The sequence below is a fragment of the Puma concolor genome, chromosome B1, assembly GCF_028749965.1.
Source record: "Puma concolor isolate L17-30 chromosome B1, mPumCon1.1.hap2, whole genome shotgun sequence".
Taxonomy (NCBI): domain Eukaryota; kingdom Metazoa; phylum Chordata; class Mammalia; order Carnivora; family Felidae; genus Puma; species Puma concolor.
The window spans coordinates 7920045-7934006 of NC_141670.1; the positions used below are offsets into that span (position 1 = coordinate 7920045).

At 44.6% G+C, this 13962-nt stretch overlaps 1 long non-coding RNA gene across 1 annotated transcript in view; it reads left to right on the forward strand.

Moving 5' to 3' along the window:
• The first annotated feature begins 4894 nt into the window (after nt 1-4894).
• LOC147581455 (uncharacterized) overlaps nt 4895-13962 on the forward strand; it is a 119566-nt gene continuing 110498 nt past the window's right edge. The window contains exon 1 of the long non-coding RNA XR_015249669.1: nt 4895-5134. This is a non-coding gene — a long non-coding RNA (uncharacterized LOC147581455). The remainder of the gene's footprint in view (nt 5135-13962) is intronic.

The following is a 13962-nucleotide window of genomic DNA, read 5'->3' on the forward strand; positions in this document are numbered from 1 at the left end:
TCCCCAGATGGTTTTTTCAAGCGTGAAACCCCTTTGCTTACACTTCGCCTACATTTGGTCTTACAGATTTTGGTGCTTGCCGGGCTGACGGATGTCCAGTGGTGCCTCACTTGGGTTTTGATTTCTGTTTTCCTGATTATGAAAGTGTAATCGTTTTGAATTTCTTCTCACATATTTATTGCTCACTTGGATGTGTTTTGTACAGTGCCTGTTCAAACCTTACCTCTCTTCTGGTCTGTCTTCATTGACTTAAAAGAGTTCTTTAGATATTCTCCGTCCCAGTCTCTTGTTACTCACATGTATTTCACTCTGGCTTCTCCTCTCACTCCTTGCATGGTGTCTCTTGATGAATAAAAACTCTTAATATAGTCGGATCTTTGAGTGTTTCTTTTATTCCTTCAGACTCTTTCCAAGCATTCTGTCAGCTTTGGCAGAGTGCCGTGTAACAAAGAGTTCCCAGCTTTGAAGTCAGAAGTATCTGGGTTTGGATTCGGGTTCTGTCACTTTCTAGCTCTGCTGACTGGGGCAAGTCATAATTAGTTTTGTAACAGAGCAACTTGCCCACGCAGAATGCTTGGTATTGACCGAGCTATAGGTGCCTGGCATTAGTATGTGTGCTTCGCATATAGTTCTTGTTAAATGAGCTCACAACAACCCCACGAGGGATTATCGTTCCCAGTTTAAGGACAAGGAAACTGAGAGATAGGCGAGCAGCCTGCCCGAGGCCATGAGGGTCTTTGGTGGTAGAGCCAATATTCACACCCTGGCATCTACACTAGAGCTTGAATCATCTTCCACGAAGGCTGAGCTGTTTCCTCAGAAACACGGGAATGATCGAACCTTCTTTCAGACTTGCTGTGAGAAATAACTATGTGTGGAAAAGAACCTTCTAGCGTTTGGAGCGTATAGCAGGATTTTAGTATTTCTATGAAATGGGCATGTGGGGGAGTTGAACGGACAGAATCGAACAGTTTACAGGCTTTAAAGTCTCTCAGCAAAGACGTAGTTTTTTTTCTCTCTCTCGTACATGTAATTGCAGAACAAGTTATGTCGTTATTTCACTTGATGCAAAACGGTGAGTCTTGCTTCGGTGTTTTTCTAGTAAAGATGGAAAAAGACCAATTTCTTCAGTCAGATTAGCTTATTAGTGGTCATGAAAAGTATGGAAACATTTACCCTCATTTTAACCATGCGAAATAAGAAGGACCAGCTTAAAAAAAAAAAAAAAATCAAGGAATAAACCTTTGGCTGGAAGGAGGTGTGCAAGACAAAATGTGCCAGACAATGAAGGAGATGATGTTCTCCCGGCCATTGCGATTGGGAGAACATTCGTTTCTGCACGAGGATGTTTCAAAGAGGAAGAAGACTTGGCATTTTATAGAGGTAAACAAGGCAATCAAGAGGCAGCCTTGGGTTCTCGGAGTGTGTGGGGAGGTGATCCCTGGAAGTGAGTTGCTTCTCGGACCTTCCAAGGTAGCGAAATGTCTCAACCACTGCCTCCTCCTGGGAGCACAGGGCTCAGAAAATTTTAACAGCGTCCTTGCTACCAGGACCGCTACGAAAACCGCAGAATCGTCTGGCAACACCATAGGTAGGTATCCGGGAAGTGGTCATCGTCAAGGCAATGCGTTGCAAACCTCATCAGGAGACTAAGATTAGCATGAAACTCTTCTATGCCACATGGTTTGTCACTTAAAAAATTTTCTTTAACGTCTACTTATTTTTGAGAGAGAGAGAGAGAGAGACAGAGACAGACTGTTAGCAGGGGAGGGGCAGAGAGAGAGAGGGAGACACAGAATCCGAAGCAGGCTCCAGGCTCTGAGCGGCCGGCACAGAGCCCGACACGGGGCTGGAACCCACGAACTGTGAGATCACGACCTGAGCTGAAGTCGGACGCTTCAATGATTGAGCCACCCAGGCGCCCCAGATTTATAGTTTTTAACTTAAAGATTGACAGTTCACAAACCACCAGTCTTCACCCTGGATTATAGCACAGCAATAACAAATTCAATGAAACCAGTATTAACATACTTTCCATCAGGTTCTGAATATTTTTATTTAAGTCAGGGCCTCATGGTGTTTCTCTCCACCTGCCATGTAGCTACTCAAAATCCTCGATGACCTTTCTGATCGGTAATGACCTATACCGGCAGCAACACTATTAACAGGTTGTGAAAGCGCCCCCGGGGTGCTCACCCTTACTAATTAGGAAATCCGAACCCTCCCCTTGGCAGCGGGGGGAGGAGGAGGGAGGGGACCCTGGTCTTAAGGCAGAGGCTCCGCCTTCTCGCCGAGCGTCAGGACGTCAGTCTTACGTCAAGCGCTGTCGTCACTCCCTCCCTTCTTGCCGGCGTGTTGTATCCCGCAGCTGGCGTGAGCGGAGTAAGATATTTGGAGAGTGCGAGAAAGAGGTCATGGTCCCATAGCTTTTACAGGATGGTTCTCGTTGTCCTGTGTGATCATTAGCTATTGTCCTTAGTCTCTTACTGTGCGTAATGTATAAAGTACCCTCCCCTCTCGGGTGTGCATGTACTGGGGAGGACTGAGTACACTGGGCCGGGTGCCAGCACAACGAGGTCCCCTGTACGGTCCCCGGGGCCGGGTTTGCCTCCTGGTAACATCTTCCACAACTGGCAGTGGGAGGAACCCAGGCCCAACAAGCTCTAGGAAGTTTAATGGGAGAAAGAAGCAATGTATCCCTGCCTCGCGGCTTCAGTGAATTCTTTAAGTGAGGCGGCACAGGCGGAGAATTTTCTACGTAAGTGAAACGGTTTTTATTCATTTGAACCTGTAAAACCACTAGCGAGGGAAGTCATCTTCACCAAGGCGCTTTTCCGAGTTTCTTGGTTTTAAAATTTAACTTCTCTGCCGGAAAATGTTGTAGGGCCAAATCATTCCGCAAAGAGCCTTCAGGGCACTGGGCTCGGTGCCGTCTCTGCGCCTTGATGCCCTGGCATTTCATATGACTCTCATGAAGTGGAAGTTCTTCACCTTGCGCAGCTGTGTTCAGGTGCAAGGCTGTGGAAAAATCGAATCCTTGCGATGGTCCTGTTCGCAAAGGCTAGTCTTCTGCTGATTGCTGGAGCTTTGGTGCCCTCTGGTGGTGTCATTGGGGAAAGCAAGCGCGCTGTATGGGATCTGTGTCAGGTTCACAGTTGCGCAAGGTTCAAGTTTGTAAAGAAAAATTACCTGTAGAAAGGGCACTTGTCAGTGCATTTAGTTTTCCCTCACATGGAAATTGATAAAGCCTTTGAGAGTGTTGAGGTAAGGGAAAGCAGTATCTAATCTCATGAACTGAGCCCAGACTCAAAAACCAGTGTCAAAGAAAAGAATTATCCATCTTTCAGAGGGGCTAACAGAAATAAATCTGTTTTTATCTCATGTGTGTGCACCTTGCCACTAAATCCCCTCTCGCTGAAACAAGACAAGGAAGTTTTGTTTATTTTCTTTTGTTTATTCTTCTTTAAGACAAGGAAGTTTTAAGATGTCACTGAAAATCCGAGTAAAAACAGACCCACTAACAGTATGAAAAACACGGTATTTTCTGGGCAGCCTGAACAACAAACTTAGAACAGTGGATGGTGTGGCCCTACAGTAAATAGCATGCAAGCATTTTACTTTCATCCTTTTTGGGTCCTGATGTTTTAGAGAGATCTCTTCAAAAAATTTTTGTTTTTACATTTATTTATTTTTGAGAGACAGAGACAGAGCACAACTGGGGGAGGGTAGAGAATGAGACACAGAATCCAAAGCAGACGTCAGGCTCTGAGCTGTCAGCACAGAGCCCGGCGTGGGGCTCGAACTCACAAACTGTGAGATCATGACCTGAGCCAAAGTCAGACGCTTAACCAACTGAGCCACCCAGGTGCTAAATAGATTAAGACGGGTTTTAAAATCCAATTTTCATTGGTCATTATATGAATGTCAGTGTATTTGGACTTGTTCTCTCCTCTTTGTACTGTAAGTACAATCTATTTCTTTGCTTATTTTTTCCCTTGTGTTATTTTGAATTGATTGAGCCTTTTTCTTGTATTTAATTTTTATTTAATTTTTAATTCATTGATTTTTTTTTTTAAAGTTTATTTTGAGAGAGTGTGTGCATGTGAGCACGGGAGGAACACAGAGAGCGAGAGGGAGAGAGAGAATCCCAAGTAGGCTCTGCTCTTTCGTGTGGAGCCCAGTGATTCAGGGCTCAGTCTCACAAACCACGAGATCATGACCTGAGCCAAAATCAAGAGTCAGATGCTTAACCGACTGAGCCACCCAGGTGATCGTAATTTTTTAATTCACTGATTTTTTTTTTAACATTTATTTATTTTTGAGACAGAGAGACAGAGCACGAACGGGGGAGGGGCAGAGAGAGAGGGAGACACAGAATCAGAAGCAGGCTCCAGGCTCTGAGCCATCAGCTCAGAGCCCGACGCGGGGCTCGAGCTCACGGACCGCGAGATCGTGACCTGGCTGAAGTCGGATGCTTAACCGACTGAGCCACCCAGGCACCCCTAATTCACTGATTTTTAAAAGAATTATGTAAACCTTGAAATAGTACCATGCATATGTAACAAATTCTCAGGATTCATAAATGAATACTTAGGAATGTAAGGTCTAAAAAATGTAAGCTCCAGGAGAGGTGGGGTGTTTGTCTACTGCTGTAGTCCCAGCATCTAGGAGAGTGGCAGGTGTATGCGATCTACGAACACTAGCTATTCACCTGCTTGTGACCTACATGCTGCTGCTGTCCATCATTATCTATTCATGTATTTATTTAATTTTTAAGAAGATTTCTTGTTTAAATGTTTATTTTCCAAATCTTAATTTTTTTTAATGTTTATTTAGTTTTGGGAGATAGAGAGGGAGGGAGGGAATGAACAGGGGAGCTGCAGAGAGAGGGAGACCCAGAATCCAAAGCAGGCTCCGGGCTCTGAGCTGTCAGCGCAGAGCCCGACGCGGGGCTCGAACTCATGAACAGTGAGTGCAAACAGTGCATTTATTTACTTTATGTAGGATCTAGTCATACCGCGGCAGGAGAGCCTCCTAGGGTATGTGGTTCGACCTGGTGGCAAATCAAGTTTGCAGGAATCTCTTTGCTGGAATGAAAACAGCCCTTGGCAACTTTTATGGAGCTGTTGACTTGGTAAGTGTATTTTTCTCTTTCTCTTGTGCCCACTAAGCCAGAAGTTTGCTTTTACATTAAAGTAAGTTTTGCTGTCTTGCTTCCGGGCATTGGTGTTTTCTGTTTTTCCTGCTATGATTTAGTCAGCAGGGAGCCTCCTTACATCACCATCTTACAGGATGGATAATACCCATTTAGAACTTTGGTGACATTATGTTGATAGGATTTTGTGAACCAGCTTATTCATATACATGCATATCAGAGAGTGGGAGCTTTTCCCCCACAAATTTCTGGGAACTGCCACCATGGTGAAGTGTCCATGGGTTCAGAAATCTGGGTAATGATAATGTGTCATTTTTAAAGTTTTTTCGTTTGTTTTTGTTTTTAATTTTGGGGGGGGGGTGGAGAGAGAATCCCAAGCAGGCTTTGCACTGTCGACACAGAGCCTGACGCGGGGCTTGATCCCACGAACCATGAGATCATGACCTGAGCCAAGATCAAGTCAGTCACTTAACCAACTGAGCCACCCAGGTGCCCCAGTATATCACTTCTAAAGTGAAAGGCACATAGTAGCCCCTTGTATCCACTGCCGCTGGGAAAGCACCCTCTCTTCTTGGGCATCTTTGGTTTACGAGACAACATATACCGTAGTTAGGTGCTGCTCCAATCCAAATACTCAATAAACCAGTAATTCCAGGGCTGATGGCTCTGAATGTGGCCCAGAATAAAAGAAGATCCTTCTGTTTGCCCAGTTGGCTATGCAAGCAATTCCGCCACACGTCCTGGTGGATCCAGTGGGGCCGTGAGAGTCTGCATCTGGTCGGGGGGCTGTGTGGAGCCTGTGGTTGGCTCTGGTAGGTGAGTTAGGGTGAATGCCCTTGGGGTTTTGGAGCAAAACTCTGCTCTCTTCAGAAAGCAAATACTCTTCAGAATACTTCCTGGCTTACTATCAGGCTTTGAAATACCAGGTAACTGTAAGACTTGAGAGGCACATCATAAAATACGTTTTTTCTGATCCGTGAAGCCTTAAGCCATTACAGTTCTCCAACATTAAACCGAAGGGATTATATGGGTTCATACAAGCTCTGGATGAAGTAATAAGGTCCCTGCCATCCATCCCTTTTTCAGTCCACATCTGTGACCTATACTGAGTTACCAGAGGGAAAAATTTTTTGGATTTGGTTTCTAGATGGTCCTACACGACATTCTGGCATCAGTTAGGAGTGTTAGGCTTTTAGCGTTAGGGTACCCAGAGATGGCCTTGGGATGATGAAGGAGGAAATCTCAGTGACTCTCATGATGTACTTCCTCTGGATGGAGAGGGTGCAAGAGGTATGGACCTTCACCAATTCTTGGGGACTTGCTCATGGCTTGGATGCTCGATCAGCTCCTGGAAGGAGTAAAGTTGGAAAGTAGGTGGCAGGTAAGATTAGGGAACAGTGTGTGGAAGGACGTCCACGAATGTGCCAAGAATGTAAAACGTTAGTGACTCAAGTAAATGCTCTGAAGGGCTCTCACTGAAGACATAGGTCTTAATGACCGAGTGTCTTATAGGTGTTAGGTTCTGTTTTTCTCTCCTCTGGTTCTTGTTCAATGGGTTCAGGACAGAGTGGCCGTGTTAGCAAAGATGGCGGGTTTTCATGGGTTCAACCACAAAGAGCCTCGTGCTTGCCACGTGAGAAGTGGTTCCTACCCCTGCTTACTACTCAGAGTCCCAGTGGCACTGACCAACGGATGGTCGACCCGTAATATCATGTTATGCCAAGGAAAATGGGGGGCGGTCCTGTCGCCTGGGGGTCACTTGGTTATATCGGACCCCTTCTAAGGCGGAGAACGCAGGGACTTGCCGTTGCTGGAATGGACACTTATTTTGTTTTTTAAATTTTTTTTTTCAACGTTTTTTATTTATTTTTGGGACAGAGAGAGACAGAGCATGAACGGGGGAGGGGCAGAGAGAGAGGGAGACACAGAATCGGAAACAGGCTCCAGGCTCCGAGCCATCAGCCCAGAGCCTGACGCGGGGCTCGAACTCACGGACCGCGAGATCGTGACCTGGCTGAAGTCGGACGCCCAACCGACTGCGCCACCCAGGTGCCCCTGGACACTTATTTTGAATACAGATTGGTGTTTTTTGACACCAGCTGTGAATTTTCTGAGTGCCTAATTCACAGTATTAGTACCATTTATGACACACTTTCTGAATGACGAAGTTGTTTTAGGGCAAAAGAAGTAAGGCTGATTCTTGTGCAATAAAATAAGCATATCCAGAATAGCTGGTCATTTATAATGGTGGAATGGCTTTATGAAGACTAATTTATAGAGTCACCTGACCTGCAACATTTGCAAGCTGGTGGTACTCTCTGGTAGGATGCAATACATACTTGGAACCAGCAGGTGGTGCTGTGTTTCGTGGCCATCATCAGAGTCTAGGGGCCATCTTTCCTGTTTACACTAATGACCCTGGGGTGCTTCTTGTCCTTCTCATCACTGCTCTACTCTAAAGGCCCTACACTCCAGAGAATAGCATCCCTCAGCCCCCGCCATCCCCAAAAGAAACAAAGATGGTTCTATTGAACTGAACATTGAAACAGGAACCTGGCCCTTTTGGGATCCACATGTTGGGAGGAAGTTACTCTCTTGACTGAGGATATTTATCTTTATTATCAAGCAGAATTATGATGCAGGTACATGATGAAGCAAGACAGGAATGAGAGGTCAGAGAGGTTAAATATCCATGCACTCTGGGGCCCTTGTTCAGTCACTGTGTCCGAAAGTCGCAGGCATATTCAGCATACACAGCTTCCTCAGGAAAGGTCCGACTTGCCTGATGCACAGAGACTGGGTAATACCTCGCTCCCTCGCTTGCATCATGTTAAGGTATATTTGTTTCCCCAGTGAAGTAGATTTAGGAGTTGCTTTATTTATTTTATATTTAACTATTTGTTTCTCTCAGGGTTGTCTGGATTATGCCAAAATACAAATTACCCTGAAATTTCAGTTGCTTAATAACAATATACATTTATTAAAAAAAATTTTTTTTTGAGAGAGAGAGCACAAGTGAGTGAGGAGCAGAGAGAGAGAGAGAGAGAGAATCTTATGAGGGGCAGAGAGAGATGGGGCTCACCCGAAGGGAGGCTTGAGCTTACCCTGTGCAGGACTCAAACTCATGAACTGTGAGATCATGACCTGAGCCAAAGTCTGATGCTTCACTGACTGAGCCACCCAGACGCCCAGTTTATTTTTTACTCATAATCCAAGAGAGTCCGAGAGGTAGAGGAGGCTCTGAGTTCTGTAATCAGAGTCGGAGAATTATTTGTAACCTATATATGCAGAACAGTATGAAGGTATCAGCCAACTTTCAGGTCTGAAACTCCCATAGACCTGTATTCTCTTTAATCTTGACCATGGCTGCTGTCAGGGATACAGAGTGAGTCTGCTCGCTCCTGTAGGGGCTGTTCTTTCTGGTGCCACTTTATCAAGAAGCCAATTTTTCATCTTCACCAAACACGGTCTTACCAATACCCAGAGTTAGCTTCGAAGGGAACTAGAGAGCCACATTGCATCAGAGGGGGCCTCTTTTTAATACGGTAGCACAAATGGAACCATAGAGAAGTGAGTGCAGTGTGAACCGGGTGTCCTGGATGATTCAGGAAGCAACATAAGCAGCAGCAAGAAAGAGAAAGGTGGTTGTAACCCTGGGCTTGGTTGGCTGTCAGTGCACAGAAGGTTGAGCTAAGCACAGGGGTTTGCGTAAGACTGCTCTGGGTAAATGTACAGTGGCAGAAATAGAGAATAAAAGAAACTCTAAATAAAGGATGATTGCCAATGAATGGGTGAAATATACATGCATATATATGTGTGTGTGTATAAACATTTATTTATACTTGTGTGCACACACGTCACACACATAATATTTCACCTCTTGTGAGAACATTTATCAACATCTTGTGTGAGAGACTGTTAAGGATAAGCTCACAGATTTTTATGTTTTTAGAACTTTCTGTTCAGCATATTTCGTAAGTCAGTTTAAGTTATTCTTAAGCAAGTAACATTTTCGTTGCCAACATTTTTGTTACCTGTGGCATGGAGATCCCCTCCGATCCTTGACCACTGCATTAGTTATTGCTAGGCACTGGGAGGAATAGCAAAAGAAAGCTAGCATTTTTGGTTGATTTCCACTAGATGGTACTATCTGAGTTCAAGATTCAACCCCTTGTATATTTAATGCAAGAATTTGAGTAATTATAGAACACATTTATATTGTGTTACTCTTCCCTTCTACGTTGATATTTAAAATGATGTCCAGACCACTGTTTCCCATTTTGGAAGTAAAATGATAAAAATTTTTAGCCCCTGGAAATTTGAAAACACAGTTGACTTCTTAAGAGCTGATAGGATGTTTGTATTACATTTGATATTTTTATTGTAACTTATAGAAATTATCTCTGTATTATAAAACATAATTCTTTGGTCATCTTTACATGTGTTGTTAGGTTTTGATCATAGCTATTTTCCTGTATAGGTGGAGTAAGCATTTCCAAACCACTGAAAGACTAGGGGCTCCATTTTCCAAATTTTATACCAGGCGAGAAAACATCCTGAGTGGCTATGTTTGTATGTAAAAATAGACTACCTCTGAGTACTTAGTTTCACTTCAACTGTCAGAAGACATTAAAACAAAAACAAAAATTCTGAAAAATAAACAGTACTTCTTTCAATTACTGAATGGGGAGTATAGTATCTATTGATTCTCTGAGTGTGTTATTCCAGCATGATAAGGAACCTGACAGCTCAGCCTGTTTTTCTTTGCGGTGAATATACATTCAGAAGAAATCTTAGGAGATTACCTAATCCATCTCAGTCATCGTACAAGCAAAGAAACTGGAGATCCAGAGTACATGTTAAATGTGTACTTGGGAGAGGAAGGAAAGGAGGGCTCTCTCTGTGTCTCTTTTAAAATTTTAAGAGAGAGAGAGAGGGAGAGAGAGAGACAGAATCCAAAGCAGGCTCCAGGCTCTGAGCCATCAGCACAGAGCCCAATGTGGGTCTCGAACTCGTGAACCACGAGATCATGCCCTGAGCCGATGGTGGACACTTAACCGACTGAGCCACCCAGGCGTACCCAAGACAGCCTCTCGTTTCCTTGGTAAATACAGTCTTAATGGTCTGCGGGTCTTTACAAAGTACTTGCTCATAGACAGTGTGCAAATGCAGAACCAGATTGTGAATAAAGAATCAGGGTCTCCCATTAGTGTTTATGGACAATCCTTATTATCGTTAATAAAAGTTGCACAGTTAAAAGGTGGCATGAAATGGTACCGGCACCGGAAGATACGAAAATATCGTGTCCCTTGAACCAGTCTGCACAGTGAAAAGTTCCGATCTTGCGGTAAGGTAGAACCGAAGCGTTAATTACTCCTCCTACAACCTGTGTCATCTTGGACAAGTTCCCTCACATCTTTGGCTTGGCTTATCTGTAAAAGAAATGAAAAATGTCTACTTCTTGGGAGTGTAGTGCAGCCTAAATGAAACAACATGGTAGGCTTTCAGTAGCCATCCCCTCACTTCATTAAGAAATCGTTTTTAAGATGGAAAATAAGCTTGAAAGCCCAGTTGAAGCAGTGGACGAACAAAGTCTGGTGACAGGGATTTCTCCAGCTGGGGACCACGCTGTACTTTGAGCCCTGTAGTGATTGAATCTGATTAATTTTTTGGTCCTAGATTTGCAAAGATCATTTGATTGCTGGCAAAGACCAGGCAGAGCCGAGCTGATGGGAATCCATTAGCTTAAAGAAATCAACACTAAGATATAGAAAGTTGCAGGCAACAGAAACACAGTATTTACAGAGGTTTTTAATGCTCTGGGTCTCCCTCGATTGGACCTGCCCTAATGCAACACCACAGAAGCACGCGTTGTCTCTCTCCCCTGACACCGCGTTACCCTTTTATTCCTGAGGATTTATACCAGCCTTGTTGTGTTACAGATTGTAGACATGGATGGATTCTAGAATGGTTAACTGTCAGCGTTTGCATACTTGAACTTTTTGCTTTTCATGGCTCTTCTAATCCAGCAGGTGTCAGTCATTGTCTGTAGCTGGGCTGGGCTTCCTCTCGCCTGCCTAGGACCAGCTGAGGAGAAATCACCTCTAGTTGTGTCAAAGTGACGAGTTTGTTGAACTGTAACAATAATAATCCTCCCCATTAGCCTACAAGGAACTTGAGGCATTTTGTACTCAAGCAATGATGAATTTTTATTTTCTCACTTAATTAAAAAAAAAAAAATCTCCATCACAGTTTCCAAAATGTATAGCTGGGCAATAAATGAGAAAACACAGAAGGCAGGCAGGGAATTTAAATTTGTGGTAAAATAATTTGTACATGCATGAGAAAGGCAGTTCACTCCTGGATGTCAGTGCGAGGTTACTGTTTCATTCTGTGGCTTAGAATAAGAAAGTCATGCAGTTGGCAGTGTATGTTTGTGCAGATATGTGTCTAGCAACGTGCTTTGAAATCATCCCTACAACAGCAGCAAGCCTTTGTTATATCCAGCCCTTGGTGCCGGCATAGGGCTTGTAGGATTAGGGCAGATTTTACAAAATCAGAGTCAAACAAGCTTAATTTACACGAGGGAGGTTTTCTCCCATTTCTAAGTGAAAGATGGCTTCTGTAAAAGAAAATACATTGCATGCAAAAGTTCACGTGTCCTTAGATGTTTCTCAAACTTTGGGTTTTAAATCCGACTTTGTCCTTTTCATAGGGATTAGTGATTTGTGAAGGCTCTATTCTGTCTCTGCTCATAAATGGTGACCCTTCCTGATGGAGGTACAGTGAGCTTCCCAGGGGATCAGTGTAACCCGCTTCTGCCCTTCACCTACATCCTCACTGGCTACGGGCCCTTTGCAACCGAAAAACAAAGCTCACCCAGATTTCCTTCGTTTTACTTCTTCCGGATTCTTTGGCTTTGAGTATAATTTGAGTATGGCTTTGAGTATAGCTTTAAAATTCAAAAAGCCAGTTTTAAGGTCTGTATATTAAATAAGTATTCAGCAGGAAACAATCAGTGACAAAAAAGGTGCCCGAGTAATCACATTAGGAAAAAAGAAACAATTTGCTTTTTTGCTTTTTTTTTGCAATTTGCTTTCGTGATACGAAGCAACGATTTGATCACGTCCTGAAAAGTGGTACAGTTCAATAGTTTGGGAAAATACACGGTTATATCGTAAAAAGCTTACATCCGACATGACCAAAAAGACCTGTTCCTCAGAGTCTCCATCCTAAATGTCACATGTTAATGCACGCATCAGAATTCACAAAGTGGAAGAGAACACGAGCCTTGTCCCTCCTTCATTCACACCTGGTCGCTGTAGGAGTGACCGCGTCCTCAGCCATGGGACTCAGGCACGCGGGGAAGCGAGCAGCCCATCACAGAGGGGGAGCGAGGCCTGGCAGAGGACCAGGTGATGAGGGACCAGGCCGGGATGAAAGTGCGGGTTGGAGCAGGGGAGGGGCGGGGCGTGCTTGGGGCGGGGGGAGGGGGATGTGCAAAGGAGCTGCTAGCCTTGCAGAAACACTGACGGTGAGCTTCTCTGGCAATCGCTCAGCGGCAGTATTTTCACAAAACGCCACAACAGGCGCCGCGGTATCTCTGCGCCCTGATTTGTGCATGTGCTTGAATATTCAATGCCAGCGATGGGCACAGTGCAGGGGAATAAATCCACTTCTCACCCTCTACCCCCATCTCTGATCTTAAATAGATGTCAGCTACTTCATCATCGTCCTAGTTGTATGAGACGTTAGGTCCACATAGTTTACTATTTTTCAGTAACGTTTCTGAAATGCGGTAGGTTAGAGATCTCTGGATTTCTCAGTTTGCATCACGGATGCCAGTGAGGTGAAAGTTTTGTTCAGATTAGTCCCCACCGTGAAGTACTGGTTTTTAGTACGTTGCAGATACATTAGCAATTTATATTTCATTTGAAATACTGCTCTGATCATTGCTGCAAGAATTTAAAGCTAATTTTCATATTCTAATAAGCCTTCTCTAATGTTTTGTAAACATAGTTTACATTTGTGGTGACTGAGAATGTAGGAGATTTGCTTAAAAACAAGAATGGCAATTAGAACTAGGGTCTCTTGTAGGTTGAACATTTTTTTTTTTAATTCCCCGTGCCACCTGTCAAGAGCTGAGCTGCCAGGTGTTGGAGTAGTCAATTAAGACAACAAGCCAAATGAAAGTACCAGGCGAGCTTTTAATCACTTTCCGAGGTAGGAGAAGCACTGGGAAAATTCCCCCCCACGGAACAGCGCTGGGTGAGGACCAGATGTACCCTCCCAGACAGGAGGGGGGGTTGTGTCCTAACTCCCGAACAAAGACACCTGCCACTTTGTGGGCCCAGGAGAGGAGGGATGGGGAGGGTGCATGGGGAAGGCAGGGGTACCGGGGGGGAAAGTTCTGGCTACTGAGTCAGCGTTGAACGATGTATCTCCAGGCACACCCCTTGCCCCCAGAGGTGCCAGGGGAAGGCCTCAGTGGCAAGCCTTGCACAAAGAGGCCTCTGGAGGGAGGGCCCTGGGCTCACACTGCAGATACGCATCAAAGCAAGTCTGGCCAGGGGGCCGAGTCCTTGAGGGCACCTCCCTTTGGAGACTGGCCACACCCCCCAGCCTGGGGCAGGGAAGGTGGCTTCTCTCCTTGAGGCCAGCGCGGTAGAGCCTTTATTTGCAACTGCTTATGGTCAGGCTCGAAAGATCGCACGTAGGTTTTTGGCCAGAAGCTGGACTTCTTCACCATCATCCTATTTTAGGCTGACATCCGCTTCTTCTGGGATTATTGAACTGCCTTTGTCCCT